The sequence below is a fragment of the Oryx dammah genome, unplaced genomic scaffold, assembly GCF_014754425.2.
Source record: "Oryx dammah isolate SB20612 unplaced genomic scaffold, SCBI_Odam_1.1 HiC_scaffold_24, whole genome shotgun sequence".
In the NCBI taxonomy this organism is placed as follows: Eukaryota; Metazoa; Chordata; class Mammalia; order Artiodactyla; family Bovidae; genus Oryx; species Oryx dammah.
In genome coordinates, this window is record NW_024070208.1 from 23418358 (window position 1) to 23446354 (window position 27997).

A 27997-nucleotide genomic window follows, 5' to 3' on the forward strand; every position below is an offset into this window, starting at 1 on the left:
GCCTTTATTCTGGTAATTTTTCCTTACAGTGCTTTCCACAACCTTGTATCCCATTTATGCTTTCGTTTTTGTTTGTTCACTCTGTCTCCTCCCACTGTAACCCATGACCTAGGAGAGCAGGGAGTTCATTTTGCTTACTGTTAGAAAAATGCTGATTTAATGAATTTGACAGTCTAACATCTTGATTGAAAGAAGTTCAGAAATGCTTCATTTATCGGGCAATATAAATATCCTATATAAATGTAACATATCCCTTTTAGCACTGTATCTTTTTAAAACAACAACAAAAAATTTAATTAAAAAAATCTTTTTTGACTGTGCCATGCTGCTTGCGGGATCTCAGTTCCCCAACCAGGAATCGAAACTGGGGCCCTGGCAATGAAAGTACCAAGTCCTAACCACAGGACCACCAGGGAATTTCCTAAATAAAATTATTTTTAATAGCACTCTTTCTAAAATGTCTTGCATATGTCTATGAACACTATGTAAAGATTTTAAATGATTACCTATGAATGTGAATTACTGGAATTTGGATTTGTCTAGATCAGACCTCCAGAGGTTACTGATGACAAAAGCCCTGTTCAACCCTTCTGTTGCATTATAAAATAGGAGAGATGGTCTTAGGGATGGCCAATTTCACCTCTACTCACAGATTTATAAAGCTTATTTTCCGGTTGGTGTTTATGTCCTGGAAGGATCAGAATGCCAGGTTACTGGTTAATCAGGGGTTTCAAGTGACAGACAGCTGAATAAGTTCACCAAGGACTTCATATATCCACCACTTTCAGCTTTTATTTGAAATAAAATTCAAAAGAAATACTGAGAAACTTCTCTTCACAAGACAAAGACTTAATCCAGGCAATTGTTTTAAACGCTCAGCGTTCACTCTACATTGAGGATTTTTAAGTAGATATCTTATTAGAGGCTAGAATGTTAATGTATAAAGCTTCACTCTAAATAGAATTAAATACTACATAAGTCTTCTGATTTCTACATACGGGAATCATATTTCATCTCAGAATCTGCAAAATTTTAGGCACTACTTATTGTGCAGGAGTGCTATAAGGATCTGAAGAGCTAAGCTGAACTTTATTGTAACTCTGATTATAAAATTGACCTTGCACATAAGTTCATTTTGATGCAGCTCCTATTTTAGTTCAAAGGAATGAAATTCTGCAACATTAAAAGATTTAAGGTTAAAAAAAAAAAATCGGTCTTGCACATGGAACTCTGTACTTCATCTAAAGAATGTCAAGGGACTTCCCCAGAGGTCCAGCGGTTAAGACCTCGCCTTCCAATGCAGGGGGTGCAGGTTCGATCCCTGGTTGGGGAGTGAAGATCCCACATGCCTTGCGGCCAAAAAAACCCCCAAAACAGAACAGGAGCAATACTGGAGCAAATTCAATAAAGTCTCAAAAACTAGTCCACAGAAAAAGAATGTAAAGACATGTTATTTATTACATGTGACAGCTTACCTACCATGTAGATTCCCCTAAAACCTCAAAGTTTAGGGATAATCAGTGTTGACTCTTTTAATAATAATAGTCACAGCTTACTGAATGTGAAATTCTAGATGTATTTAAACAACCTAAAAAACTGACAAAATTTCACTTCCACGTCAATCTTTGTTTTTCTAAGAGATTCTGCCATCTATGATGCTCAAGAAGCTGTTCCCATTGGAAACAAATTAAAGTCGTAACGGGTGTCATAAAACCATACAACAGGTGTCTGACAGCTGATAACTACACTCCCAAATGCTTTGTCCCCAAACCCTGACACCACAGCCATTAAGGCTGTGATGAAAAGACCTCTTTTGAACTTTTCCAGCTGGTCTTTAGTCATCTTCAGCTTCTTTCTCAATGGGAACACAACAGATTTTTTTAGAATAACAGAGTCACAACCTTCAATTAGCCCTCCCTAGGAACTTAGGGCTGCCTAATTTCTGTAAAGACAAAGCACACTGCTTTCAATGCAAAACCGGTGTCTCGACTTTGACTTGTGCTTAAATAAATGGTCATTTCTGGGTGCCTGTTTAAACTGACAACTTTTTTCTTTCATGAAGAAAAGTTAGCTTCCAATAGAACATAATTCCACTGGTAATATTTTTCCAGTCTGCTAAGATTTTCTTATCGAACCTGGGTCTCCTGCATTGCAGGTAGATTCTTTACCATCTTAACCACCAGGGAAGCCCTAAGATTTTCTAGCTTGCTCAGTTCTCAGTTAAGTCGCTTAGTCATGTCTGACTCTAGCTTGCTACAGTTCCATTTGTTTAGAATAAAGTTCAGCCTGGGAGTGAACTGGAAATCAAATATATGGCTATTTTTAAAAGCTGATTCAACCTTTAAATCAGCAGTAGAGATAGATATTAATATAGCAAAGATTAAGATAACAATATTACCTAATATATAGGGAAATTTTGATAATTTGATTCTTAAGCAGTCTTGTTCTCTTAGAAGGTAAGGGCAGTAGCCATGCAACTACCATCAGCATTAATGCTATTAATTATTGTGAGAATCAAAAATGAAAATTAAAATAAGGGCTTTATTTCATTGCCCTTTTGGTGTTAGGATGAACTTTTAAACTTTGCTTGAGATTGTCATACTGAGTGAAGTAAGTCAGACAGAAAAAGACAAATATTGTGTGATATCACCTATATGTGGAATCTTATTAAATGGTATAAATGAACCTATTTATAAAACAAAAATTGAGTCACAGATGTGGAGAACAAATTTATGGTTACCAGGAAGGAAATGGGGTGAGGGATAGACTGGGATTGACATATACACACTATTATATATAAAAGAGATAACTAATAAGAACCTATCATATAGCACAGGGAACTCTACTCAATACTTATAATGACCATGATGCTGGTAAAGATTGAAGGCAGGAGGAGAAGGGGGCAAGAGAGGATGAGATGGTTGGACAGCATCATTAACTTAATGGACATGAGTTTGAGCAAACTGTGGGAGATAATGAAAGACAATGAAAAAGAGAGTTCTAGAAAAACATCAACTTTTGCTTTATTGTCTATGCCAAAGCCTTGACTGTGTGGATCACAATCAACTGTGGAAAATTCTTCAAGAGATGGGAATACCAGACCACCCAACCTGCCTCTTAAGAAATCTGTATGCAGGTCAAGAAGCACATTAGAACTGGACATGGAACAACAGACTGGTTCCAAATTGGGAAAGGAGTATGTCAAGGCTGTATATTGTCATCCTGCTTATTTAACTTATATGCAGAGTACATCATGAGAAATGCTGGGCTAGATGAAACACAAGCTGGAATCAAGATTGCTGGGAGAAATATCAATAACCTCAGATAAGCAGGTGACACCACCCTTATGGCAGAAAGCGAAGAAGAACTAAAGAGCCTCTTGATGAAAATGAAAGAAGAAAGTGAAAAAGTTGACTTAAAACTCAACATTCATAAAACTAAGATCATGGCATCCAGTCCCATTACTTCATGGCAAATAGATAGGGAAACAATGGAAACGGTGAGAGACTTTATTTTGGGGGGGCTCCCAAATCACTGCAGATGGTGACTGCAGCCATGAAATTAAAAGACGCTTACTCTTTGGAAGAAAAGTTACGACCAACCTAGAAAGCATATTAGAAATGGACCTTTACCAACAAAGGTCCATCTAGTCAAAGCTATGGTTTTTCCAGTAATCATGTATGGATGTGAGAGTTGGACTATAAAGAAAGCTGAGCACCAAAGAATTGATGCTCTTGAACTGTGGTGTTGGAGAAGACTCTTGAGAGTTCCTTGGACTGCAAGGAGATCAAACCAGTCCATCCTAAAGGAGATCTGTCCTGGGTGTTCACTGGAAGGACTGATGCTGAAGCTGAAACTCCAATACTTTGGCCACCTGATACGAAGAACTGACTCCTTGGAAAAGACCCTGATGCTGGGAAAGATTGAAGGCAGGAGGACAGGGGACGACAGAGGATGAGATGGTTGGATGGCATCACCGATGAGATGGACATGAGTTTGTGTAGGTTCTGGAAGTTGGTGATGGACAGGGAAGCCTGGTGTGTTGCACTCCATGGGGTTGCAAAGTGTCAAACAAGACTGAGCGACTGAACTGAACTGAAGGACAGGGAAGCCTGGTGTGCTGCAGTCCATGGGGTTGCAAACAGTTGGGCATGACTTAGTGACTGAACAACAACTTGGGAATAGAATCTAAAAGCGAGTGGATGTAAGTATAAGTGACTCATTTTGCTGTACAAACAAAAACTAACACAACATTGTAAATCAACTATAATCCAATAAGAAAAATTAATTAGTAAAAAAAAAAATACAGAACAAAAGTTTGCTTGACCTTAGAATCTTCCATAACAGAACCTCTGAGAGCTCCTGGAATTCTGTTTTCTGGCCCTTATAGTCAGGTGGATTCTACTGTTTGTGGAAAACCACCAGGTGCAAAGCTGGAGCCAACTGGCTCTTATCATCCACCCTCCGCCCCCAGGAGTTGACACTCAACTATGGAAGATGGCCCGAGTACATAGATAATGTGCATAACCTAGAGGTTGACAAGTGCTAGGAGAGAGGCACTGATAAAGAGCTGGGGGAGCTCACAAGAGTGAGAGATTATGCTAACCTGAGGGGATCAAAGACAACTTCACGGCAGAGATAGCGTTTAAATGCAGTCTTAAACACAGGTATTTGGATACTCAGGGAGATGGTGGGGAGGGGAGGTGAAGTGTTCCTGGAAGATTAAGTATAAGAACAGAGATAAGAAATTCCGTAAAAGGGGAACTTCAAAGAATTTGATAGGAGCTCAGGACATTTACTCAATATTTATTTCCTTCTCCTTTTTCTATTGAAGTAACTGGATATTAAAGACAAAGAGGGAGTCAGTAAGTAAGTGTGTCACTTAGTTGTATCCGACTCTTTACGACCTCATAGACTGTAGCCCACCAGGCTCTTTGGTCCATGGAATTCTCTAGGCAAGGATACTGGAGTGGGTTGCCATGCCCCGCTCCAGGGGATCTTCCAGACCCAGGGATTGAACCTGCATATTCTGCATTCAGAGGCAGACTCCTTATTGCTGAGCCACAGGGGAAGCCCTCCCACTATCAAATATGTTCTAAAACATAGGCTGCACAACACAAGGGGTCAGATCCACAGAGACATGTAGAGAACATTGGTAGAAATGTATAGAAAAACAAGCGCCATGACCAAGACCCAGAGGGGGAGAGAAATAAGCATAGCACATGTTGACTTCTATGGATATATCTGCTTGTGCAGAGGTCTTCTAGGCTATTCTTAGGAAAGGCACTTCCACGCACACCCTTCCTAAGAAAAAAGCACACATGCACTGTGATATCTGGGTAACTATCACATAAGCTGCATGGAATTGAGCTTTAGCATGCGTTAGTTCAGTCGTGTCCAACTCTTTTGTGACCCCATGGACTATAGCCCGCCAGGCTCCTCTGTCCATGGGATTTTCCAGGCAAGACTACTGAAGTGGGTTGCTCTTTCCTTCTCCAGGGGATCTTCCTGACTTGGGGACCAACCCGCATCTCTTCCATCTCCTGCATTGTCAGGCAGATTCTTTACCACTGACACTTGGGCTTCCCAGATGGCACAACGGTAAAGAATCCACCCACCTGCAGTGCAGGAGACACAGGAGATGTGGGTTCGATTCCTGTGTTGGGAAGATGCCCTGGAAAAGGAAATGGCAACCCACTCCAGAATTCTTGGCTGGGAAAACCCAAGGACAGAGGAGTCTCGAGGGCTACAGTCCACAGGGTTGCAAAGAGTCGGACACAGCTGAGCGACTAAGCAATAACAGCAACAACAAATAGTATGTGATTGCTTTTACACTTCTTTTGAGTAATCAGATTACTTCCTTTAGGTCACCATTATATGTATAGGTGACTCCAGCTGAATTTTAATTTGGTTTAACCTAATTTCTAAATTAGTGCCTGTCGACTGAAGCAAAACTGATGGTCTGAGTGTGCTTCCCTGGACCATCAGGAAGCCCTCTTGTGTTATGCAGAGTGAGGCTGACAAATAAGAATTAAGTGGGGAAACAAGGGTATGAAGGTCAGTTTTCAAATATCTGAGATTGAATCACAGAAAAGTTAAGAAGGATATGACCCTTTGGTTTTATGAATGAACTGGGGGCCATGGCCAAAACCAAGAGATGCTGGGAGGAGAACCCTTCCTCCAGGTTGACCGATGTGCTCCATCAGGGCCACGGCTGGGTCAGAGTCAGCAAGCCCCAACCTGCAGGAGTCCTCCAGAATTCTCCAAGCATGGTCCCTTTCCCCAACTCCATCTCTAGAGAAAAAAAGAATGTGCTTATTTTCATCCCCTATAAGAAAATTAAAAAAGCAAGGGGAGAACTATGAGCTTATATCTCCTAACCTAGGGCTTAAAAATACTTCCTTAATAAAATCTAATCGTGGAATACTTTGCTTTCTTCATTAGGAGTTTAAACCTGGTGGAATGAATATCTTCTCTCTTGGTACGTATGCTTACGATATAGAATTCAGAGGTAGCTCTAGAGAGGACAAAGGACAGGGCAAATGTATAATTTCAAGGTGAACTCTCATTTACAACAGGCAGGTTCCAAGCTGATCACGTGCATTCAAAATTAAAAAGTAGTGCCATCATTTTCCAGTGGTAATATGAGTAACTAAGGAGACTATTTTCTGAAAATGAAAGTGGGATTCTGTATTCAAATCAAGAACATCAACTAATTCAAGAAATAATTATGTTGTTGAACAAGGCACATATAAACTCCAAGCACTTTAGAGCAAGAATGAACTCTTGATTGCATCTTTTCTCCTGGCCCTGTTTTTGCAAGATCCGGAAAGGCTGTGATTTGAATAAGATTACAAAGCAGCTATTTGCAGAAGAGGAATAAATCCCAGAGGTTTTCATGCCTAGTCTACTGGTCTTTCCATTTAAGAGACTGCAATCTCAAATACTGTGGTTAAGCACCAAATCAAAAATCATGTGTTTAAAATGATCAAATATTATATACATATTTAAATGTGGGGAGACTTACTCTATTTCTTTTAAAAGCAACCCAGGAATAATTAATTTTCTATCATTTCCTCTCCCCCTCTCCATTTACAAATAGGAGTAAAATTGAAAAACCACCATACTTTAATAGAAACAATAACTACTTCATCAAAAGTGTGTTAGTTAAGTCTGTCAAGAAGATTCACGCACTCTCCTGCTTTTGGGGAAAGGAAAAAAAATACAAAACAAAACACCTGGTGCAGCAAGATTTCATGCATGCACTGCCTGCGGCAACGTAGAAATTTATTAGATCTCTGGCAACACATTCTTAAAATAAACTTAATAGCCTTCAGGTTTCTGTTCAAACTGGAGCCTAATTCCTTTTGTGGCGCCAGACACCTCCCCCCAACCCCAAGGAGACTCTGCAGGGAAATGAAAGCCACCGTTCTTTCTCGTTCTTTCTCCTGTACCTCTTGGAGTAACCGGTTTAGCACCATTTAGTTAATTCCCTGTGAAGTGAGGTGGCTCCCTAATTCCTATTTGTATAAGAGGACCTTGCACATCACTATAAGACACAGCCACGACAATTAACAAGGATTATAGACTGAGTTCTATTTTGGACTGTCTTTTGAAAATGTGTTATATCTACCTTGAGATAAAAATATAAAAGGGGGGGGGAACCCGCCAGAAGTGCTTTAATCTGGTCGTTAAAAAAGAAACCTTCTTTAACCTAACTTGTTTATATTATCACCACAATTTAAATTTGATGGCTAGGATGGGGGGATTAGGGTGGTATGGCAACACAAAAGCCATTCTATCCATAAAACATGATTTTTTAACTTAGTATCCTAGGATATTAGTGCTACATGAAAATTCCCTGAAAATTCAAGCTTTAGGTTAACCTATTGTCATTGTTTTTAAATCTGAGTCATTAACATGTTTTTAGTTGTTGTCAGAAGTAAAATCAAGATTTGGAAATTTTAGATTTTTAGATTGAAAATTAAAAAGAAGTGTATGGAATTGTATCACAACTGGTTACCTAGTTATGGCTCCTGTGACAAACTAAAAAAGCCTTGTCATTGATGTCTATCCAGGATGAAAGGAGAGAGGGAAGAAAGGAAGGAGGGATAGGGTCGGGGGAGGCCGGGAGAGAGTGGAGTAGAATACCATCAATGTCATATGTCTGTTTTCACATTTTCTTTTATTTCAGATTAGTTTTTCAAAGCTGGCTCTTGTGCTTAACTTGTGCATTATTTAATTAATCAAACTTTTTGGTGGTTGCTCTGATCCCTTTAAAATTATGCCGGAGCCACCCTTGGTGATTTTACTGTCATATATAGCTGCCAAAAGACAACAGACACAGGAAGTATAAAGACAGGTTGGTATAGTTTAAAGCACCAGACCTTGGAAGGAAATAAGACAACATCCAGCGAATGTGTTTGTTTAATCACAGCCCTGTACAAACACACGTGTTGTACAGTGTAAGGATGGTTCATGTACAGTCCCTTCTGTTAAGACTTAGACTCTAGCAAGGAGGGCAAAGCAAAACCATATGTAAATTATAATGGAAAAACGTAAGGTGAAATGCTGAACATACAGTACCTGGGCTCAGAGGAGGGGAGGGAGGACATTCAACTGGGACCAAAGAGATCTTGGCACAAGAGACACCTTGGAGGGGCAGAAGGATGGTGCCGCTCCGAGAGGAAGAAATCCCAGGAAAACAGGTGCAGAAGGAGGAGAACCTGTTATGTGCATCAATAAAATAGTCCAGCTTTGTAGGGTTTGCCAAAGTGCAGTCGGGAAGGAGGAGATAAGTTGGGGAGGGTGGGGCAGAAGAAGGAAATTTGGGGTAGAGAGGGGTAGAATCTGAATTCTGCTTTAACAAATGTTAATTTGGTAGAATTATTCAAGGACTTGTTAGAATTGGGATTGGGAATAAAAGGTATCATTAGCAATGTTATTAATAATGTTATTTATTTATTTGTTTACTTATTTATCTTTGACCACCCTGGCTTGTGGGGATCTTAGCTCCTCCACCCAGAATCGAACCGCCAACCTCACAATGAGCCAGCAGACCTCTAACCACTGGACCACCAGGGAATTCCCCATATTAGGTTTCTGCCAGTGGACGATATGATACAACTGAGCATATGAATATTGCCATAAGAAAAAAAATGTTTTGCTTACAATAAAAAAGGAGTCCTTAAAATATTAAAATTTACCCAAGAATAAATAACATGGCTAACCAAAACACCCACCATGAACAGTCAATGTTATATACTTGTAGAACTGGTAGATTTAACATAGATTTTTGCCAAAGCGCCCCAGGTAAAAGTTTCTCTCTGACTCCTCTCTCTCTACTTAAAATGACAATCAGTATGACAAAATTCTCTTTCAGACCAAGATAAGCCACATATTCTTCACTTGGTTAACATGCAATGTTGGTGGCATGATTTAAATATTCTGAGGGATGTGAGACAACGCTGACTGCAGAGAATTCATGGGTTGCAGAAAACTCTTTGAAGACAGACTTAGAAAGCCAATGGCCTTCCCTTGTGGCTCATCTAATAAACAATCCGCCTGCAATGCGGGAGATCTGGGTTTGATCCCTGGGCTGGGGAGATCCCCTGGAGAAGGGAAAGGCTACCTACTCCAGTATTCTGGCCTGGAGAATTCCATGGACTGTATGGCTCATGGGGTCGCAAAGAGTCGGACGCGACTGAGCGACTTCCACTTTCACTAGAAAGCCAATATATTGACTTTGCAACTCAGAACCTAGTCTAAACTGATAATTCTCAGTGAGGGAGAGAGGGTGAATGATTTTGCCCTCGTGGAGACATTTGTCAACACTGGGGGACATTTTTGGTTGTCACAATGGGGGAGAGAAAGAAGGGAGGTTGCTGGTATCTAGTGGGTAGAGGCCAGGGAGGTAGGGACCCTATAGTCAGAATTAGACTGTAAATTAAGGATTAGAATTACCTGGCCTCAAATGTCAATCATCTAAAACTTACTATATTCTGACATATCAACACATATAACCTCTCATAAATATATGATCTGATTTTTCTCCATAAATTCCATGCTTTCTTATGAATTGATGGTACATGTGGTCGAATGATAAATGTGCTTTCTCTTTTCACATGAATATGCAGACATTCTCAAAACCATCCTTGATGTGGAAAGTTTCCAGTACAAAGAGTATATTCTCTTGTTTCAGGAAGTAGTTGAGCCAGTAGTTTTCCTACTCAGTCAAAATTTATGGCTGATCAGGGAAGTTAGGAGTGACTGTCTCAAGAAATGCAGAATCTATGTCGAAGTGACAGTGTATGCATGATGGATATTAGTATGAAATCAAGGATGTGGGCAGAGATTCCCCATCAGGAGCTTCTCAGCAGATGAAGCTTCCTCAGAAAAAGCTGAGAGTTGAGAGTATGAAGTTGAAGGGCTTTCAAAGGTCATTTTAGGAGGGTAAAGCTGGGCACAGGTCAACTTGTTTTCCTTTTTTTTTTTGTTTTTTTTTTGTAGTTGAAAAGAGAAATACTACCTATTCAAATGCACCTGTGTGCTGGCACACACGTGTGCACCACACACACATACCCTTTTTTGGCTTATACAAAGAATGAAAATACTGTCCAAAACGTCCTCCAAAAGTACAGAACACACAGCCCTTTGACAGGTCTTCCGCTAAATGAGTTAGAGAAGCATTTCCCAGGATACATTTTTTCAAATCGTATGTTTCCTGTCTGTTCATAAGCATTTTGTTTTGAAAAAAATAATCCTGAGTCAACTAGGAGAGAAATGTCCTGGGATTAAACTGTCTAAACAGAACTCTTCACTGCTGCAATTCTTAGGGGTTTAATATGTGAACATCACTGAGCATGCACCGAGCATGCTAGAGGGTGAGGAATTTCCCAGTTTCTCCAGGGAACTCATTCCTGAAGCTATCTTGTGAGATTCTGGTCTACAGACTGTACTTTGGGATAAGCTGACTTTAGGTATGCTAAGTCACTTCAGTCATGTCCGGCTCTTTGTGATTCCATGGACTGTAGCCTGCCAGGCTCCTCTGTCTATGGGATTCTCCAGGCAAAAATACTGGAATGGTTGCCATAAAGCATTTAAAATCCAGATATGAACCGAGAGTCCTGTGGAATGTCAATCACATCCAAGTCACATTGCTTTCAGTTGTTCACATTTGACACCAAACATTGGAATTGAAATTCACAATCTTGAGGAAAACCCAATAAAGTTAAGGGATCTCCTACTATCAACATACAAATTCTGGCTCAAGGTGCTTCCATTTCCTAATCCAAGAGGAAAAATAAATATGTTAGCTTGCAGAATGCCAAGAAAAATAAACTAAGTTCAAGTAAATACAACTGATTACTGGTAAACTTGTTCCCTAGAGACCACATTTACTGTTCAAGCACACATGCCCTGCCATTCTTATGGCTTAACACTATAGTGCCCCAGCTGTTTTTTAATTAGTCAAATGTGGGATCAGATGTCAGAAAAGACAAAGATTAGAATTTTCATCAGTTTCAAAAAAAGACACCGAAAATCACCAACAAGGTACAACGAGCCATGTCAGCCTCCCATTTGCAGTTGGATCTCATTCACTGTGGATATTTGAACCCGATGATCTGCCCAACTCTGATAAGGGATTTAAAGGCTTACTAAGGAGAATGCTTCTGAAGCTATTAAAACAACAGGCATGGGAAGAACAGACTTAGCTGGGTTTTAGAAAGAGGATAAGGCTGCAACAAAGACTTTCAGGTTGATAAACAGATTTTTTAAAAAATGTGAAAGTACATTGTTTCCTAGTCTGTACTTCTTCCTCACCCTGATCAGTAATTATTTCTCATGAGAATATCAATCAATATGACAGCTCTGTACTCAGCTCTGTACTCAGTCTCAGGAGGAAGCAGAAAAACATCCTTGGGTCATCGATTCGCATCTCAACTGACTGTTGTAATGACACCAGCCAGCTCTCCTGGAAAACATTGTTTATTCACTGAAGGACCAAATGCAAATAGTTAATTAATTCCACTACTGGGGTATATATGTATAGAAGAGTATAAGATATACATTCAAGAAACTGAAACTGCAAAATCTTTACAAGAGAAAATTCACACAAACAGAAAACCAGACCACGTGTATCTTTTAAAAAATAATCATAGGAAAACTATTAGGAATACAGAAGATTATCAGGATGCTTTTTTTTTGTTTGCGCTGTGACAAGGCTGGAGACTTAAGAGACGTGGATCGGGAAGATCCCCTGGAGGAGGGCGAGGCAACCCACTCCAGTATTCTCGCCTGGAGAATCCCATGGACAGAAGAGCCTGGCGGGCTACGGTCCATAGGGTCACAAAGAGTCAGACACGACTGAAGCGACTTAGCATGCGCGCACATGCTGCCTGTGGGATCTTAGCTCTCTGACCAGGACAGAACCCACGCCCCTGCATTGAGAATGCAGTTTGTTTGTTTGTATCTTTAACTGAGGATAATTTCTTTACAATGTTGTGTTGGTTTCTGCTGTATAACATGAATCAGTCATATGTATACATGTATCCTCTTCCTCTTGGCCCTCCTGCCCATCCCCCCCCTCCCCCAGGTCATCACAGAGCACCAGAATGAGCTCCTTGTGTTGTATAGCAACTTCCCACTAGCTATCTGTTTTAAACATGGTAATGTATATATTTCAATGCTACTCTCTCAGTCCATCCCGCCTTCTCCTTTCCCCAGCTGTGTCCACAAGTCCATCTTCTACATCTGGAGAGTTCAGAGTCTTAACCACCGGATCGCCAAAGAAGTCCCAGGATGCTTTCTTAAGAGATGAAAATCTTATAAATATTGTTTAGTCTCTTACCAATCATAAAATGAGTAAAATGGTGATCAACACTCCTGTTTCTTCTCTTTTTGGCTCTTGTTTCTCTTTTCTCAATATGGGAGGGTCAGGAGAGGTGAAGGATGGGACTCAAGCAAGGGAATATCTGATAGAAATTATAGGCACTGGACTAAATGAATTTAAACAAGGGGGAACTGGACTGAATTGCCCTAGCTTGTGATCAAGTTCTGAGTTAAGACGTCTGCATTGGTTTGGAAGGCTACCCCAGGCCACTGTTTGGAACTCTGTTCTGGTTTTCATCAAGGACCCAGCTAACACCACCAGGTAGGCAACATCTAACTGCCTCTATGTGTCTCTTCTATGCCTTTGTTCTCTGGAGGAATCAATCACCTGCAGTCACTTAAAGCTCTTACTTCGTCATGCCAGCCCTCTAGCTCTACAATTTCCCTTCTTTCTTCCTAACCTCCATTTTAGTCCCTTTTACCTGAACACAGTCAGGTGCTAAACAACTTCTCTTAAGTAAGTCAGCCTAAAATACCTATACCTTTATTTTTTCATGTTTTTTTTCTTTTAATAAGTGAGGAGCTTCTTAACATCAAATATTTTTCTTATAGTGAGATATTCTAAAGCATGTATTTCAGTAATTGTTTCCTACTGTAGACCATTACTCTTACTTCATCTCCCAGGGAGAAAATTCATAAAACTACATGGTTGTTGTAATTTATCTTTCTTATACCAACCCCTGGCCAGCCAGCATCCCTTACCCCTATCATTTCTAGGGAGAGATTTTTGGTTAGAAAAGTGATCTGCATGTTGCGAATGAATGTGGACATTTTTATGTGTTTTGGCAAAGTCAGGATCAGGACCTTATCACTCCTTATGCTCAATACATTTAGACAGTATTACAGATCTTTCAGTAGGAACAGTTTAAAGACATATGGAAGCTTCTAAGTGCATACATTCCTCTACTTATGAATTCTGTTTGCAGCCTTACCAAAAAGTTAAATAGGCTTGGAGATGCTGTCATGAAGAAAAACAAAGTACATGGTTATTAAGCCTATGTTTAGAGCTTCTCGTTAGCATAGAAGTGGTATAAAGATCAAGAAGATCCCCTGGAGAATGGCATGGCAACCCACTCCAGTATTGTTGCCTGGGAGAATTCCATGGACAGAGGAGCCTAGTGGGCTACAGTCCGTAGGGTCACAAAGAGTCAGACATGACTGAGCAATGAACACATACACACACAAAGGCCAAGTTAGGACAGATGAGTAGAGATGACTGCAATTCTAAGAGCTCTATAAAAAGTACACTTGTTCATCTAATAATTGTTTCAACTCGATTCAGTGAGGCAAGATTTCCTGATTTGTAGAGGGATCATGAAAGTGAAAAATGGGATTCGATTCTTCATATAAAGAAATGCTGAGGTCTAGAAAGTGTATGTTACCAGAATATGAACTGGGCACAGAGGGTAGCTGTGGGGAGCCAGGAAAGGAAGATGAAGAAATGAGGTAGGCAAACACATGCAGGCAGAAAATTCCTGTGTTTGCCCTGAGATCTCTTCTAAGAATATGGATAATCCCCAACAGTGACCTAGTCAACTTCCTCGTTTTGATGTGCTCCCATAATAGAGAAAGAAAGAAAAAAAATAAAAGTAACTGGGTTAGCATGACAACCTAGACGTCTTAGGTCAATAGAGGACAAGAAGGGAGAAAAATATGAGAAATATTTTTAAAGTTTACATTTTATTTCTTCATAAACATTTTTAAGAAGAGACAAAATATGTGAAAACTACACAGGAAAGACGGAAGTAAGCCTGGTGTCTTCAGGGAGGTGATTAAGTACCACCTCTCAACTTTTATAAGCAGTCATGCCCCAGAATGAAATACCCAGCATGCTATTATGAAATGTCAGGGACTATATCCATAACAAGTATGGGGTGGAAGGTCAAATAACTGTATTTAAATGAGGTATGTTTCAGGATAGTTCCTAAAATTAATTTATTTATTTGGCCATGCCAGGTCTCAGTTGTATCAGGTGGAATCTAGTTCCCTAACCAGGGATTGAATCCAGCCCCCTGCACTGGGAGCACAGAGTCTTAGCCAGTGAACCACCAGGGAAGTCCCTCCAGGACAGTTTTGTAGCCCAGACTGGAACTTTTTTTTTAATAAAGATGTATCACTAAATATGAAAAGCACGCTCAACAAAACTTTCATTTTATCACTGTATTATTAAAAACATACTTCAACAAAATTTAAAATAATTGAATCAGATTAAAGCCTGCTTAATTTATGAATATTTAGCCCTAATCATGGGATTCCATGTACTACTTATGTGCTCTTCAATTTTTATTTACTATATTTTCTACAATAGTTCTCTTTTCCATGCAGGCATCACCTTCATATTTGAGGATTATTGGGTCATTCATACTAGCTAATATTTTAATGGCCATGAAGTCGTTTGCCTAAGCGAAAAACAAGATATAATCCAAATGTATACAGTTTGACTTTTAGTGAAAAACAGATGATTCCGTGAACTCCACAGTGTCATACTCGTTTACATAAAGCTAAATAAATAATGACTGTGATTATTTGTTATCACATGGCTTCTATGAGTAAAAGTCCTGTTGAAAACTGCTTAATTACCTGGATAAGGAAGGTGGCATCCTTTTTAACTGAGGAGTTGGCTTCTTTTCTATAGAATTATTTGGGATTACCTTAAATTCAGAAATAAGTTGGAGTCATTCAAAGAAACACTCAGGTTTGCCACTAATCTGTAAACTAGAGCTGTAACAACAAAATATTTTAGATGCTTTTCTTCTGACTTCACAGATGTTAGTAGTTTATGGTCTTAGCTGACACTCTTTAAACCCAAAAACATCTTCATGCTTACTCTGTTCACTCTGGCTTTTTTCCACCTCTCCCTTTTCTGTGAGAGTTAGGAGAATTTGTATTTATATGTTTTTGTAAGTATTTCTCTGGTCTCAGGTAACCTTTACATTTAATTGTTTCTGTCTAGCTACCTATCTAGCTTCCCTGGTGGCTCAGAGGTTAAAGCGTCTGCCTGGAATGCAGGAGACCCGGGTTCAAAACTACAGTCCATGGGGTCACAAAGAGTCGGACACGACTGAGTGACTTCACTCACTCACTCATCTACCTACCTACCTATCTTTCTACACTGCTAGCCATTTTGTTAAGCCATTTACTGTACAAGTATTTACAAGTGGCTGCCATGAACCAGGCATTGTGCTAGGTGACTATGGACGTAAAAAGCCACCTCATGATATAATAAGGGAAAGCACATAGAGAGATATCATTATTGTTCCGCTTGTTAAGGACTGAGATAATCAGAGAGTAAAGGGTGCTACGGTGTTTGGCTTAGAGACTCCGGAACACAGTTATGAACAGCTGTTATTACACTACTCTGTAATAAAGCAATGCGTCTTGGCTTATTGAGAAGCACAAGGCTTTCTGTACTTACACTAAATAGACTCCATTGTGCCCTATGAATTTCTGGCTTGTTTTAAAATAAATTTTCTCTTTCTTCTATTATTATAAATTGTTTGCTGTCCACTTATGTTATAAAAGCCTTCCTCTTTTAAGTAGATGCTCTGCACCCGTCCTAATGCTCTCAGTCGCTCAGTCGTGTCCGACACTTTGTGACGCCATGACTGTAGCCCACCAGGCTCCTCTGTCCCTGCGATTTTCCAGGCAAGAATACTGGAGTGAGTTGCCATTTCCTTCTGCAACCCATCCTGATATCATCTTTGAAATCTGTTGGGGGCCTGGAATAAATGACTAACTGTACTCCACAGACCACGTGAAGCAAAGAGGAGCAACATTGGTGCACAATGTTTTCTTGGAAATAGCATAAAGGTAAAGAACATACTATTCAGACAGAAAAATCTATAGAAAACTGACCCAGGTATGCCAAAAATTAAGTTAGCTGAAGCCTCCCTGGATTGTATGAGTGTAGTTTTGGACAAAAGGAGATCTTCCCTCTCCCCAGCATAAGGGAATGTCTGGGAGGAAGGTGGATGAGATGGGGTATCAATTTTGTTCCTCAGAACTTGTTTTGCTTTACTTGCTCCCTCTTCTTTTTTTTTTTTTTTAAATCAGTGCTCCATATAGATAAGCTTGCCAAGTATGCTGTGTATCATACATGTGAAATGTTACAATATTTGTGGTCCTAGTTCAATGCCTAAGTAAGTCTAGAAAATCTAATTCAGACCTTGTGATTGGGCCATTTCCACCAGTAATCCGGTTGCTATTGCCCTGACGGTTGTTTAACAGTTGCAGTAATTCACAAGTGTTGGTTCTTGCCAACATAGAAGATGTGTGTGTGTGTGCATGCTAAATCACTTCAGTTGTGTCTGACTCTTTGCAACTCTATGGACTGTAGCCCACCAGGCTCCTCTGTCCATGGGATTCTTCAGGCAAGAATACTGGACTGGGTTTCCATGCCCTCGTCCCAGGGATCTTCCCAACCCAGGGATTGAACCCAGCTCTCCTATGTCTTCTGCATTGGCAGGCTGGTTCTTTACCACTAGTGCCACCTGGGAAGCCCAATTTGTAACTAAAGACATTAAAAATCAAGCTCAGAAATTGATGGTACCAGGTAGATCCTCACAGTTGCTGCTGCTGCTGCTGCTGCTAAGTCACTTCAGTTGTGTCCGACTCTGTGCGACCCCACAGACGGCAGCCCACCAGGCTCCGCCGTCCCTGGGATTCTCCAGGCAAGAACACTGGAGTGGGTTGCCATTTCCTTCTCCAATGCATGAAAGTGAAAAGTGAAAGGGAAGTCACTCAGTAAGTGTCCGACTCTTCGTGACCCCATGGACTACAGCCTACCAGGCTCCTCCATCCATGGGATTTTCCAGGCAAGAGTACTGGACTGGGTTGCCATTGCCTTCTCCAGATCTTCACAGTTAGCCTCTGTTTTGTCCCCTCTGACAAATTCACATTATGATACCTTTTCTAGTCCATAAAATTTCTCTGTATGAGGAATTTGATCTCACTTCTCACTTTCATGATCCCTGTGCTGTATAAACTAGGGAATCCTGCCTCATGGAACATAGCAGAAATAAACACTCATTATTAGATGTGTATGTGTATGTTTTTTGGCAGAACTCTTATAGTATATCCATCTCTACCCATCTGTCCTAAATGGGCCTTTGAAACACTTCTACATAAAAACTCTCCAGAAAGCAGGAATAGAAGGAACATACCTCAACATAATAAAAGCTATATAGGACAAACCCACAGCAAACATTATCCTCAATGGTGAAAAATTGAAAGCATTTCCCCTAAAGTCAGGAACAAGACAAGGGTGCCCACTTTCACCATTACTATACAACATAGTTTTGGAAGTTTTGGCCACAGCAATCAGAGCAGAAAAAGAAATAAAAGGAATCCAAATTGGAAAAGAAGAAGTAAAACTCTCACTGTTTGCAGATGACATGATCCTCTACTAGAAAACCCTAAAGACTCCACCAGAAAATTACTAGAGCTAATCAATGAATATAGTAAAGTTGCAGGATATAAAATCAACACACATAAATCCCTTGCATTCCTATACACTAATAATGAGAAAATAGAAAGAGAAATTAAGGAAACAATTCCATTCACCATTGCAACAAAAAGAATAAAATACTTAGGAATATATCTACCTAAAGAAACTAAAGACCTATATATAGAAAACTATAAAACACTGGTGAAATAAACCAAAGAGGACACTAATAGATGGAGAAATATACCATGTTCATGGATTGGAAAATCAATATAGTGAAAATGAGTATACTATTCAAAGCAATTTATAGATTCAATGCAATCCCTATCAAGCCACCAATGGTATTTTTCACAGAGCTAGAACAAATAATTTCACAATTTGTATGGAAATACAAAAAACCTCAAATAGCCAAAGCAATCTTGAGAAAGACGAATGGAACTGGAGGAATCAATCTGTCTGACTTCAGGCTCTACTGCAAAGCTCTACTACTACAGTCATCAAGACACTATGGTACTGACACAAAGACAGAAATATAGATCAATGGAACAAAATAGAAAGCCCAGAGATAAATCCATGTACCTATGGACACCTTATCTTTGACAAAGGAGGCAGGAATATACAATGGATTAAAGACAATCTCTTTAACAAGTGGTGCTGGGAAAACTGGTCTACCACTTGTAAAAGAATGAAACTAGAACACTTTCTAACACCATACACAAAAATAAACTCAAAATGGATTGAAGATCTAAATGTAAGACCAGAAACTATAAAACTCCTAGAGTACATAGGCAAAACACTCTCTGACATACATCACAGCAGGATCCTCTATGACCCACCTCCCAGAATACTGGAAATAAAAGCAAAAATAAACAAATGGGACCTAATTAAACTTAAAAGCTTCTGCACAACAAAGGAAACTATAAGCAAGGTGAAAAGACAGCATTCAGAATGGGAGAAAATAATAGCAAATGAAGCAACTGACAAACAACTAATCTCAAAAATATACAAGCAACTCCTACAGCTCAATTCCAGAAAAATAAACGACATAATCAAAAAATGGGCCAAAGAAATAAATAGACATTTCTCCAGAGAAGACATACAGATGGCTAACAAATGCATGAAAAAATGCTCAACATCACTCATTTTCAGAGAAATACAAATCAAAACCACAATGAGGTACCATTTCACTCCAGTCAGAATGGCTGCGATCCAAAAGTCTACAAGCAATAAATGCTGGAGAGGGTGTGGAGAAAAGGGAACCCTCTTACACTGTTGGTGGGAATGCAAACTAGTACAGCCACTGTGGAGAACAGTGTGGAGATTCCTTAAAAAACTGGAAACAGAACTGCCATATGACCCAGCAATCTCACTGCTGGGCATACACACCAAGGAAACCAGAATTGAAAGAGACACGTGTACCCCACTGTTCATCACAGCACTGTTTATAATAGCCAGGACATGGAAGCAACCTAGATGTCCATCAACAGATGAATGGATAAGAAAGCTGTTGTACATATACACAATGGAGTATTACTCAGTCATTAAAAAGAATACATTTGAATCAGTTCTAATGAGGTGGATGAAACTAGAGCCTATTATACAGAGTGAAGTAAGCCAGAAAGAAAAACACCAATATGGTATAACACATATATATGGAATTTAGAAAGATGGTAACAATAAGCCTGTATGCGAGACAGGAAAAGAGACACAGATGTATAGAACAGTCTTTTGGACTCTGTGGGAGAGGGCGAGGGTGGGATGATTTGGGAAAATGGCATTGAAACATGTATAATATCATATATGAAATGAATCACCAGTCCAGGTTCGATGCATGATACTGGATGCTTGGGGCTGGTGCACTGGAGATGACCCAGAGGGATGGTACAGGAGGGAAGAGGGAGGGGGGTTCAGGATGGGGAACACGTGTATACCTGTGGCAGATTCATGTTGATGTATGGCAAAACCAATACAATAGTGTAAAGTAATTAACCTCCAACTAAAATAAATAAATTTATATTTAAAAAAAATAAAATGACCTTAAGATTTAGCTTTAAAAAATAAATAGAGTAGTACTCCATTGTGTATAAAAAAACAGAGTAGTAACTTTAAACGTGAGCTACATCTCTGGTAGAGATCCTTAAAACCCGAACAGTTGAGAGCACTGCATGGCAGAGATGTTGACAGATAGGAAAATGATTACCTAGATGTTATTGTAAATAAAGTGCTAGTTTGCCTTATTTTAGGTTCATAATTCAAAACTATATTTTTAGCAGTTTATTTCTAGTGTATGTCCAGCCTCTAAACAACATGCATTTTTTTTTAAACTTTCAGTATTTATTAGGTGAACAAGAGAAAAAAAAAAAAAATCAGAGGATCCTCACTGCCTATCCTGACAAGCATATCAAGACTTCAGCCCTAGATTTACACACTTTGGCTTTGGCAATATTTACACTGGGATTTTGATGAAGTGATTCCCATTTTCACATCCTCAGAAAGATCTGTGCCAGGAGCAGTGGCTGCATAACCATCCACGTGGATAATTACCCTCCATGACGGGTGAAGGCAGCTGCATCAACTCAAGTAAGGGAAGGAAAACAACGCTTCCTACAGGTTAAGAGTCAGGGAGCCCATTAACCCAAGTGCTATTAAGGTAATAACTACCTCAGATTTGTGCTGTTTCCTAGGAAAAACTAAAGGCACAGAACCTTAACATCCTGATGTACTTCTGACAATGATTTGCTTGCCATAACAGAGGTCCATGTTTGTAAATGTTTGCCACAGACTGCATTTCACATCCTCAAGAATGGATTTCAATGGTTAGTGTATATTGATTTTTCAGAAAGATGTGTTGAACTCCAAACTGGTAGGAATTCAGTGAGTAATTTCAGGGCATTAAAATCCTCATTCGGCTACCCAATCCAGTATTCCTGGGCTTCGCTGGTAAAGAATCCGCCTGAAATGCGGGAGACCTGGGTTTGATCCCTGCGTTGGGAAGATCCCCTGGAGAAGGGAAAGGCTACCCACTCCAGTATTCTGGCCTAGAGAATTTCATGGACTGTAGAGTCCATGAGGTCCCAAAGAGTCAGACACAACTGAATGACTTTCACTTTCACTTCAGGGGGAAACTCTGCTTGTTTGTCACTTGTTTGTCCATAATGTTTTTTCCATGTTTTCAGTTCAGTTGTTCATGTCTGACTCTTTATGACCCATGGTCTGCAGCACCCCAGGCTTCCCTGTCCTTCACTACCTCCTGGAGCTTGCTCAAACTCATATCCATCGAGTTGGTGATGCCATCCAACCATCTCATCCTCTGTCGTCCCCTTTTCTTCCCACCTTCAATCTTACCCAGCATCAGGGTCTTTTTCAATGAGTCAGTTCTTTGCATCAGGTGGCCCAAGTATTGGCGTTTCAGCTTCAGCATCAGTCCTTGCAATGAATATTCAGGACTGATATCCTTTAGGATGCACTGGGTGGATCTCCTTGCAGTTCAAGGGACTCTCAAGAGTCTTCTTCAACACCACAGTCCAAAAGTTTCAATTCTTTGGTGCTCAGCCTTCTTTATGGTCCAGCTCTCACACCCATACATGACTACTGGAAAAACCATAGCTTTGACTAGACGAACCTTTGTTGGCTGAGTAACATCTCTGCTTTTTAATATGCTGTCTAGGTTAGTCATAGCTTTTCTTCCAAGGAGTAAGCATCTTTTAATTTCGTGGTTACACTCACTGTCTGCTGTGATTCCATGTTTTAAAATGTGTTAAAAGAGCACAACATACTTCTGTCACTTGCTCATCTTTCTATTTCATAACGTCTAGCACTGTTTCACCCTCTTGTGCCCTCCTGGTGCAGCATCAGACATAAGTCTTGTTTGTCTTGCTTGTGGCCAGACTACTCTCTTTTAGACATATAGCAAGGGTCTGAATCCCAGCTTTTCCAACTATTCCACGGTACTTGAGGTCTCTTATTTAGTTCCTCTGTGCCTCAGATTCCTACCTTGCAACCTTGAGCTAAACACCTTGCAGGATAGGGATTTGAAGTCAATAAGAATAAAACAAAAGTATATATTCTTTATATTATTATGTAAGTTTTTTTTTCTGTATGTGTGGATGACCTGCATATACATAAGAGCATTGCATTGTTGAAGGGTAAAGCTTAATTTCACCTGCTAATTTCACTATTAAGGCAGGAAAGAGCCAAGAGTTGCAAGTCCAGTCTCATTTCTATCTTTTAACACTAACCATTAATAATGGGGCAAGCTTCCAAAGGCATGCCTTGCGTAAAAGTTTCCTAAAACCTTAAGATACAAGAACTCATTTTTAAAAAATTGTTCACATGCAACTGTGCTTCTATTTGCAATTAAAATTTTAATTATCATCAGCACTTACTGATACCTACAGGGCCAATAACACTACTAAATTTTTCATCATGACAGATGCTGTAACGAAACCAGAGAACCGAATACAAAATGATCTGTTTGTTTCCCTGGGAGGAATAATGCTTGCAAATGGGATACTATAATTTTCTTTGCTTCTTTTGTAAACAATGAGGCACACAGAGCAATATGATCATTAGACTTACCCACTGGCTCCAATTAATCAAATCAACAATTCACTATTTTCATTTGAGAAGTCATAGTTCCTAATAGTGCATGTTTTGGTAAAGCCCTGTTTCAATCTGTGCGTGTGTAAGATCTCAGTTTATTCCCATTCTCATTTTCTATTTTGCTATGATTCTTTACTGTTTCTAAGTCAAAATACTACATTTCTATAGCATGAAACTATAGTATGTAATGAAAATGTTATTTTTAAATCATTTTTTTCTCTGTGGCTTGTTAAGTATTTGAGCAAACAGCCTACCACTTATGTTTCAATGAATAACTTATTTACTTACATAAAAACATTAATTGAGGACATATTAAAATAAATTATTATAACTCACCACTGAAAGTTTTCTTAGAGTTTATAAAAACACAGTTACAACTTTTGGTAAAAGTATGGATGTGGTTTGGCTTTGAACTGCTGAAAAGAATCAGTTAAATTATAGGTGGAAGGAATAGCTGAACACTGTGATCCATCTTGTTATTTTTACCAGGCTTAAATGTAGCCACTCTAAACTGAAGGACAAAATTATGCTGGTATTAGCAGCAATAATACCTTTTTCTGAATGTTCTCAGACTTTGTGTATATCAATTTGAGGTTTTGATACCAATCACACGGCTAATTTTTAAAAAGCAACTTTAAATTACATTACAATATATTCCAGTTACGTTATCATGATCAATAAAACAAGTTCCAGCTAAGCACTGCATAATCAAGTAAGACTCCAAATCTGTGTCTTCAGAGGCAGGGTCTAGAAACTCTTTGGAAAACAGTGGCACTAAAGTGATCTGTGATAGGTGTTTTTGTTTTGCTTTTGTTTGTTTTTATTTTTTGGCCATACCGCGGGGCATGTGAGATCTTAGTTCCCCAACCAGGGATTGGGCCTGAGTTCCCGCAGGGGAAGAGTGAAGTCTTAACCACTGGACCACGAGAGAAGTCCTCATGTTAGGTGATGTAGGGATGGTGCAGAGGTTCTGTTTGAAAGGAGGGAACACAGGAGAGCCAGTGAAAGGGGCGATAAGAGGAGACTTCATGGAGCGCTTGGGTATTTGGATGAGTTTTAGAGAGAAGGATGATTGGGGCAGGGCTTCCCTGGTGGCTCAGAGGGTAAGGAATCCACCTGCAATGCAGGAAACCCAGGTTCAATCCTTGGGTCAGGAAGATCCCCTGGAGAAGGAAATGGCAACCCACTCCAGTATTCTTGCCGGGGAAATCCCATGGACAGAGGAGCCTGACAGGCTATAGTCCATGGGATCACAAACAGTCAGGCACGACTGAGTGAGCAACACAACACACTTAGAAGCATGTGTTTAGAAAAAACACACTGAAACCAGGTTCTGGTTTCTAGGAAGGAAACAGTATAAAGAAAGGAAGGCAAATACAAGTGGAATAATTCGATATTATGAAGGGCCAGGCTGAACAGATCAGGTGCTGTCAGGCTCAGAGGGCTACACCTAAAAGTTATCCTATTTTCCTCCTTCCCATAAAAGTCAAGGAGGACTCAACCTAATAAATATCAGTTTCTTCATTAATACCTGATCTCTATTGCAGCAGGTGCTCTGGTCCCTGGAAACCTGTGTTCACCAAGATCACCAATCAAATCTCAGTAGTCAATTCCATTGGGCAGCCTTTAAGCTTGCACTTGGCCATAGATATTTGAAAGAAAAGTGAACACTGTGTATTCCTCCCTTCAGACTCGTCTTGGATACTGTTCTTAATTTAAAGAAATCTAAAAAGTAAAAACATGAGCATTCCACACATGTCACAATGAAATAAGAACTGTACAGGAGAGCTTTTGGGATTTCTAATCATTCAAAAGTGAAATCTAATTCATTGTCTTATTTATTCAACAAACTGTAAAAATGTGCAATGTGCAAGGGGCTGTTTTAGGGGTAAACAGTACCAAGATGAAGGAGACATAGCCTGCTAAAGGAGATGGACAAGAGTACCAGCTGCTGAAATGCCCACACTGGGTATACACACACACACACACAGGACTTTCATGGGTGGGGAGCACAAAGAAGTGACACCATCTTTGTCACTAACAGTTTACAAAAGGAGACCCTGCAGAAGCTGACTCTTTAAAGACAAAGAGGACTTAGTTTAAATAAAGACAGGAGTAACGACATTTGAGACAGAGAGACTGTCAAATGCAAAGGGCACTAAAAGTAAACTGTAAGAGAGAAAACAAAGAAAAAGAATTATGGAAGCAGTAACGAAAATAAACAGTTTATTTAATTGTGTGTCTTCTGCTAAAAGTTAACACTATCTATTGGTGAATGGAATTTTCATCACAGGGAAATGTGTTGGTTTTAAGCATCAGTACACATTTCTTTCCATGGTGGTTTTCCACTGTTTATTTAAACTGGGAATATCCACTTATTATCTGCTTTGTTTTCCTAATGCTTGAGGTTGAATCCATATATCTATGGATCTGCATCTCTTACAAGCCACATGATCAAAAGAGTCTTGCTATATATTATGGATGGAGAGAATATAGTCTAATATATAAATAAACATTTGGGAGGAAAGTGTATAAATGGAACCATTTCAATGCAAACAACCAAAAAGTTTTCACATGTTGAAATAGCATAAAATACTACAATCAATTATAAGTACCTTTTTTTTTTGAAAAACAATGCCTGCTCCCTGGTTAGAGAGAGCAGTTTTGAGGATGTACGCATTAATAAAATCATAAAACTTCTAAACAAGTTGCCTTCACAGATCAGTCTCTCCATCCTCTATTTCCGTCATCTGCTTTTAGATGTTTTCTTTTGAAACAATTTTGTAGCACCCCAAGGCCAGAAAACAAGCCAGTTCGAACTGCTTGCTATAAACCGTTCTTCCAAATAGGTCACTTTCTAGTTAAAAATTATCTTTCAAGGTTTGAGATATCTTGTATCATTAAGTGAACCTCTGAGGCAAAGAAAAGCTTGATTGAGTAAACAGTGCAAACTAGTCTGGTTCAGAGTGCTTGTGGCTGGCTGTGTGTGTGTGTGTTTGGGGGCGGGGGTGTTAGAATATATTGAAGTGGATTCATGAGCCAAAGGGAACCATTCTGCACCCCTCCCCCCATTCTGCCACTGACTGCTAACCTTCTGCTACTTGGATAAATGGGGATTCCAGTTTTCACAGCACCAGCATCTCTGTGACTTTGAGGGGAGCAGGTAAACTAAATCCTATTTTCCTAGCTTCATCACCTGGAAAGAGGCATGGAGACAGTACTTGGGATGGGGAGGCAAGAGGAAGCTTTCAGTGTTACCTGCCTGGGCAGGTGCTCATGGGTCCTCCATGTGCTCACTCACCTGGAACAAGGTTCCCAACAACGGAAAAGTCAGCTTCTGGGTCTACTCTAAAAGCCACTCCGTTCATTCTCTGACTAACCAAAACATTTTTGGACTCTTCACTAGTGTGTGTTAAGCTGTCCAGTAACAACTATTTAAGTTGTCCTAAGCTGTTCTTGAGTAAGCATTTTTCAAAAGCTCTTGCTGATGTCTTGCTATCAGTTCAGTTCAGTTCAGTTCAGTCACTCAGTCGTGTCCGACTCTTTGCGACCCCATGAATCGCAGCACGCCAAGCCTCCCTGTCCATCACCAACTCCTGGAGTTCACTCAGACTCACGTCCATCAAGTCAGTGATGCCATCCAGCCATCTCATCCTCTGTCATCCCCTTCTCCTCCTGCCCCATCCTGCTATAGTGATAAATAATTTCTATTTTGATATATATATATTTTTTTACCAAGAGTGAAAACTGAAAATAGGATGACAAAGGAGCAGTTATCTTTTTCAGAGATATAATTAAGAAAGAATCATCTTACTGACATAGAAATATATCCATGATGATACGATCATAATGAATGCATATAAAAATGTAACTGCTTTCCATTGTAGTAGGTTCAGGAATGCTTTTTTCTTTCACTTATTGGTAATTACTCTATTATGTATCACTTATATCAAAGAATTTTTAAAATGCTAAAAAAAAAAGAGCCATCAAAGACAGCAGATCATTCTTGCCTTAAATGAACTTCCGTTTCAAATATAGCCATTATTGGAAATATATACATTGTGGTCAGAGGTCTCTGCTTATAAAAATGTGACCATATAATTTCTAAACTAAGGGACACATTTATAAATTAGATTATGATACATGTTATAAATTGAGATGATTTAAACATCTCACAGTGGCGCAGTAGTAAAGAATCAGCATGCTGAAGCAGGAGATGCAAGAGATGTGGGTTCAATCCCTGGGTCAGGAAGATCCCCCGGAGTAGGAAATGGCAACCCATTCCAAAATTCTTGCCTGGAAAATTCCATGGACAGAGGAGCCTGGCTGGCTATAGTACAAGGGGTGGCAAAGAATCAGACACATGACTGAGCACAACACAAACATCTTATACATAAGAGTTAGCCTCAATTTCTAATAATTACATATACTATGAAAATATTAAAATTCTCCATAAGGAAAAATAATGAGGCTGAATAATCTTAATATCCTTTGACCCAAATGACATATCACTGCAGATTGAATGCAGAATCAGATATGAAAATCAGACTGTCTTTTAATTAAACCTTAATGTTAAAGATGTCAAAATTCTCCAAGCCAGGCTTCAGCAATAGGTGAACCGTGAACTTCCACATGTTCAAGCTGGTTTTAGGAAAGGCAGAGGAACCAGAGATCAAATTGCCAACATCCCCTGGATCATGGAAAAAGCAAGAGAGTTCCAGAAAAATATCTATTTCTGCTTTATTGACTATGCCAAAGCCTTTGACTGTGTGGATCACAATAAACTGTGGAAAATTCTGAAAGAGATGGGCATACCAGACCACCCGACCTGCCTCTTGAGAAACCTGTATACAGGTCAGGAAGCAACAGTTAGAACTGAACATGGAACAACAGACTGGTTCCAAATAGGAAAAGGAGTACGTCAAGGCTGTATATTGTCACCCTGCTTATTTAACTTACATGCAGAGTACATCATGAGAAACACTGGGCTGGAAGAAACACAAGCTGGAATCAAGATTGCCAGGAGAAATATCAATAACCTCAGATACGCAGGTGACACCA

The 27997-nt window shown here is 39.6% G+C and overlaps 1 protein-coding gene and 1 non-coding gene across 2 annotated transcripts in view; both read right to left on the bottom strand.

Annotated features, from left to right (window-relative positions):
- FREM2 (FRAS1 related extracellular matrix 2) overlaps positions 1 to 27997 on the bottom strand; it is a 168143-nt gene that overhangs the window by 91597 nt on the left and 48549 nt on the right. The gene's annotated exons all lie outside the window — the stretch shown is intronic.
- TRNAE-UUC lies at positions 344 to 416 on the bottom strand. The gene has a single exon. It is a non-coding gene; the product is annotated as a tRNA-Glu (tRNA).